Source organism: Botryllus schlosseri, chromosome 4, assembly GCF_051294905.1.
Source record: "Botryllus schlosseri isolate E-star chromosome 4, Bs_hap1, whole genome shotgun sequence".
Lineage (NCBI taxonomy): Eukaryota > Metazoa > Chordata > Ascidiacea > Stolidobranchia > Styelidae > Botryllus > Botryllus schlosseri.
In genome coordinates this window covers 19,478,993-19,484,996 of record NC_137239.1, presented here as the reverse complement: position 1 = coordinate 19,484,996, position 6,004 = coordinate 19,478,993, and the positions used below count along the sequence as shown (strand labels likewise).

The 6,004-nt window shown below is 40.4% G+C and overlaps 1 long non-coding RNA gene across 1 annotated transcript; it reads right to left on the bottom strand.

The window, feature by feature from the left end:
* Window positions 1-3,111: 3,111 nt before the first annotated feature.
* Window positions 3,112-4,624, bottom strand: LOC145437281 (uncharacterized). The gene is made up of 2 exons (XR_013914631.1): window positions 4,337-4,624; window positions 3,112-4,139 (listed from the first exon to the last, which is right to left on the bottom strand). It is a non-coding gene; the product is annotated as an uncharacterized LOC145437281 (long non-coding RNA).
* Between the last annotated feature and the right edge of the window lie 1,380 nt (window positions 4,625-6,004).

The following is a 6,004-nucleotide window of genomic DNA, read 5'->3' as shown; positions in this document are numbered from 1 at the left end:
GTCGTATTACGGTACTCAACCCTGATCAGTGATCATATGTAGGCTACTTAAATTTATGCATTTGAAGTAAAGCGATTGGTTTATACTCTGGTAAGAGTATTTGTTGGATCAACCAGAACTATTTGTCTGTTGTGGAGCCTGATTTTGGATAGAAGATATGACTGAAGCAGCCGGGACCCGCAAGGATCAGGATATACTGTCTGCTGGTTTGGGTGCTGGCGTGCTGCTATAAAACAAATGTCGCTGAACACATCGGAAGTATCTTTTGGGAGAACCTGCCATCAAGACTAAGCAATGCAGTGCACTTTATTGTTGCCTTATACAATGCCGATCTTATTAGCACTACTTCACAACTGCGATTGAAGTGGATTTGGCAAATCACACGCGATTTTGATAAATAGTTGATGTCACATATGTGCGCTATTTAGCGAACTAAGGGAAGTAACTATCAAATACCTCTTAGAGCAGCTCAAACGCAGTGACAAGATCGGTCATCCTATACCCAGAGGTGGTCAACGTGGCCATTGTTGGAAACCGAGTAGAAGTAATGCCTCAATTTCTACTCCAGTACAAGTAGCACTAATTACTTCCAGGACATGTCCAAAGTACTTCAAGTGGAAGTAGAAATGAATTTCTGAAAAGTAGTCAAGAAATTCGTTACATGAAGTAGATTTGGTTGAGGGTCCCTTAGTTTTAGAAATTAATGCCACGTGACAACTGTAAACATTTCATGTTGCATCTTCTTGATCAATGCAAAAGGGTGATGACACCACAAATATGTGCAATTTTCAAAAATTGATTTAGTTACCGTGGTACTGGGGCTATTTTGCCCAGTTGTTATGACAACCTCACGCTTGAAGGGAATGCAATCATGTGCCAAAGCTACTTTCTAGTTGACAAAATCCCAAACCTGACAAAAAAGTACTACGGTACCTAAAAAGTGTCAAGTAGAAGTGGAAGTAGCCTAAACTCATAATGACGCTAGTACTCGGGTAAAATAGTACTTCGTTGCTGACCCCCTCTGTGTATTGGTTCAACCAACTCCGAAACATCCTCTAAAGACGACGAACATTGTTTCTTTTGCATTGACTCCGTAATATTCTGAACTTATGATATTCTTTGATTCATTGAATTTACAAATAAACTTGGAAAGAAGTGCAATTTATTAATTTTTGTGCATTCGATACCCAGAGCATAAGAAATAGTTGAAGAAAAATGCATGTTAACCTTATCAAGTTCAATAACTGCCGAGACTCTTATGCCTATGTATTTTCATCTACCTCCATGGCCAGTGGCCACTTGTCTATACAGATTCATAGCATCTACGGAAGAGCGCTTGTCTTGCTGTACACAAATGAAATATCATTTTCAAAGCAGACATCAACATCTGGAAAGAAGTTCAGGACAGTTAGTCAGTGGCCAGATCATCTGCTGACATTTTCTTTTGGCATGAAACCACGCTGCCATCTACTGCATGACCGAATTTTATGTGGTGATAATAATTGGCTCCAGGCTGAATTCTTGACGAGGGCATTATCAATTTCTTAGTTGCCTATATGTTCGGCTCTCTTGGGATAATCCATCAGATCATTAATTCGTATACATGTGCTATAGCCATGTCTTGAAACTCAAGATATTTGCACTCTGCCAAAGAGTGAAGTAATCCAATCCAAGCAACCAATCATGTAATCCAGGCCTCGGGACAGTTTGTTGCACCCTCAATTGGAGCTGATAATCATTTTTCTTCGGGTAGTGGCACTTGGCAGCATGACAGAATGATCAATAACTTGTAATATAGGTGTAGAGGTCTAAATATTTTGAATTGTTTAACTGAGAAGCCATACAATAGCATAGGATGTTTAATATATATATAGTATGTAGCACATGGCATGAATTCCTAACACATCAACGTACTGGCACTGGCAGTCATTGTCTCTAGGCTTAAAAATATCAGTATCATATATATATTGCAATCGATATCAATCATCAAAATGCTGCAATGATTACACACTACCACTACAATACAACTATAGTATAGTATACTATCCACACCTAACTTAATGTTGCAATAAATATCACGCAGTCAATGTCCTGCAATGTCGAATTTTGTGTCATAAAATCATAGTTGACTACGGTACCAAATAACGGCTACAATGTCGATCATTTTGACGCAAGGAGTTTACATAGTTCATGAATCAAAGACATCAAACATATTTGAATCCTTGCGCATTTCCATGACACATGCGTTTTATATAAAACGTTTACAGCCCGAAAACGATAATATACTGTATCCGAAATACGGCTAAGTTAACGACGGATTTCTGCGTAATTCTGACGATATCATTCTATATGCTTTGTACAGGATTGGCATCTAGCATAGGTAGATCTCTGATGACTTCTACAACAAATTTCCGAAACGTTTACAACTAGAAATCAACAGTACAATATGCGATATTTAGCACTGAAATAGGTGCGCGAGAAAGTAGCTTGCTAACCAATTTGTGGTTGCTATGCGACCTAGTCACGTGATCGAAGTCCTGCAAAAGGCCTATTAAAATGAGTCTGCGCAGTGGGATATTCCGTCTCAGACGGCCATTCTGTCAAGGTGAGCTCTGGAGTTTTACTAGTAATGAATCGACTCTGCTTCGCGATTTTCCGAATTAAAAAAATACAAATTAGGTTATCGAATATTTGGAGGCTTCGCGGACCCCCTGAAAATGCTTCGCGGACCCCCAGGGGTCCGCGGACCCCCGGTTGAGAACCGCTGCGTTAGAGGCTTGTTTTGTAGTTAGCAAATCATCCAATTTTAGTTGAGTCGGTCATGGTAACATAGCCATGATTGTTTTCCTATCGAACGTAGAGGATTCAATTCCAAATATGGTAAGGCGTAGCACTCGTACCAGTATTGGTAATTTTGGGACAGTAATTGTCCGGTTATATCTTCGTCTGCCCAGACACACACCAATATACAAAACACACAATGAGACGTAATGAACACAGTCAGCTAGCGGTAATCTAAACATAAGGCCTGGTTACATGTTCGACTCGACTTGACGTTCAAGTCGTCTCCAGTGACGTCACGTCTCCTTTCCAAGCTGAGTCGTTAAAGGGCCCTGTTTACATGATCCTTCAGGAAGCTGTATCGTGGACGACCCGGTGTCGCTTTACCCCTTACAAATATATATTCGTAGTAAGTTTGGTGGGCAAAGGTACAACAACAATGTGTGTTTGGTCGTACTCTGAAACGTTTCTTATCCTCCAAATTAACGAGGATGATGAGATACTCATAATATCGATATTTGTAGAGGAAAATAATCTTGTTCATATCATGATTGTAGAGGAAAACAACAAATATAAGTTATCAGCTAGCTTTTTCGGCGTCAACGAAGATGGGCCGTGGAGTATAGGCAGGAGTAACGACTGTTTTGATATGTCAGGCATCACTTGTCGATGCGATTAAAATAAGGTCATCAACACTCAAGTGACCCACTTGCAAACCCCATGTGGCCTCTAGTTGTTCGGCCGCTCCTCTGTAACAGACTACCCCATGTATGCCGGTGACTTAAGAGTCATGTCACGATACAGGAACTACTGCAGAGATTTTATTGAAGCATCTTGTCGGCATGATATACCAAATAGGAAGTTAACAATACCAAGAATGTCTATAAAACTGTCTTAAAGAGCAATATAGAGCACTACTACTAAATTGCTACCCACCAATTAAACTTTGAGAAGTGCCAATTTCAGCACCCTCACAAACACGCTACCATGAATACAATATCAAAACAGCAAGCTGAAAATCGTGAACACCCGCACGACCGCATCATATCAGCAGAACACTATAACCCACAACTAAAAACAAAGTAATAATCCTAACACCGCTGCGCTTCATCATCACCAGGAGAGTCACAAAGCTCCATATCATCCACCTGGGAGAGACACCAGCTCCATCCCATCACATGCGCGCTCACATCAGTTTATCCAGTGGAACAGTAGGCCTATGTACGAAATGCAGCAATCGTTAATGTATTCCCGTATCGATATAGCACACTGCAAGGCCGCTTCTTCCATAAGTTCACTATGCATGTCGTAGTCGAATCGTAGTACCGTTACAATCCACATCCCTTCCGAACTGTAGTCTGAGAAGTTGAAAAACAGATGCAACGTTTTACCTTGTTAGCCATTTTATGAAGCTGATGACAGCAACTATAGGCTTCTACAGATCGAAGCGTCGCGGCCAAATATCAAATATAAAACTGCCCTAAAAGAGCACGGTTGCTACTCCGGTACTGGTGTACTACATATGATATTCCATCGTAAACAAGTGAGCACTTACAAAGTAACCCCACTTTTCCTTGCCATGTTTGCCCAATTTCTCAACATCAGATGAAAAACATGAATTACGATGCCAAGAGCCCGCGCGGCAAAAAACAGCGCAGTCGAACGAAAATCGCCGGACGCCGATGACTACATACTCAAGCCGATCGTAAACCACATTACACAACAGCTTGAGGCTCGAGTCGACTTGAGGCAGTTTGCCTTTCTCTTTTCATCGAATACGAGAGAGTCGGATCGACGAGTCAGCTTCGAAGCTGACTTAAACCGTCATGTAAATGGGCCTATAGATATCCCTGATTCGATGCCCCACTGACAGAACTCCGGACTTAAGTGCGCGCTGAAGCCTGACCGCTGGCTGCTGCTGTTCTAAGGATTGTTTGGAAATTGGAATGAAGATGAGCTGAACGGGTGCGACAATTGTTTACAATGGACGTGTCGAGAATTGGGGGGTTACCTACCCTATGGTACGTCAGTGGGTTGAAATAAAGTAACGGCGACATCTTCATTAACCACAACCGAAATACTATAGGCTAGTTGATGAACGGGAAATGTCTACACTGCAACTGCAGTCTGCAAATATAGCCTACCCGGTGTATTCGTTGAACGGTTTAAGATGTTTTATACTTTTATTGCTGAAGTCCGATGTTGATCATTAGAGGGGGACCAGTGTTCATTGTTAGAAAATAGACTCGTGCTCAGCCAGGAATTCTGCCAATAATAATTGAAATTTTATTATAAGAGCTGTTAAGGCCAGGCCCTGAGTGGAATTGGTGGCAACGTCAACCGCAACTTATCGAGTAATTACTTGGTTATTTCATGTAAGAAACCCTTCTGTCACGTGCAACTCATTGCCGAAAACAACCACTGTTTCCAATCCTGGGCCAGGCCAGGTATGTTCGAGCTATAGCCTACGTTTGAAGGTTGAGATTAGCTAAAGTATTAGTATGCTAGGCTATATGGTAAGACGGAGAAAAAACTGAAATATGCATATTCTGACTTACACCATGAATATTTATGTAAAAATTTAGACGACCTGCAAATAGATTTTTATCTTCGCTTGATTTGCTCGAACACACGAACAGGAATTCTTAATTGGTATATCTTTAGTCTCCACTCTCCAATATTGAATTTACTGATATGTTTCGCCATCACCAATTTCTTGATGAGATGATGAAATTTTTAACTACTGGAATATTTGAACATGTTGCGGTATTACTGTGTTATTTATATATTATAAGGTTGCAAATCCTTTCCATGTGCACATTTTTTCAAGATTATTATCGGAAAACATGCGTTTTCAGTTGGCAAAATTGGCTGACAGACTGCATATCTATAAGGTATCTTGAGTGTTCTGTGTTTTTTTTAAAGGATTTTCCAAATGCGATTAGAAAAATCATGAGTTAAGGTGTTCAAATGGGGATGATCGATATTGCGGTGTTAATTTTTCACGCCCATATACCACTCAATTATAAGTATGCTATCTTGTTCATCATTTTCTTGATATTTGAGGAAAAAATCTGTGCTCCAATGCTCGGTCTCCATTTGTTGTATAATATAAACCAATCAGTTGTATTGCTCTAGAAAGCGTTCAATCACTTTTTAATACCTTAATTTGTGAGTAATTGAAGGAATCATGCCAATACTTATCTTAATGGTGTTATCTCCT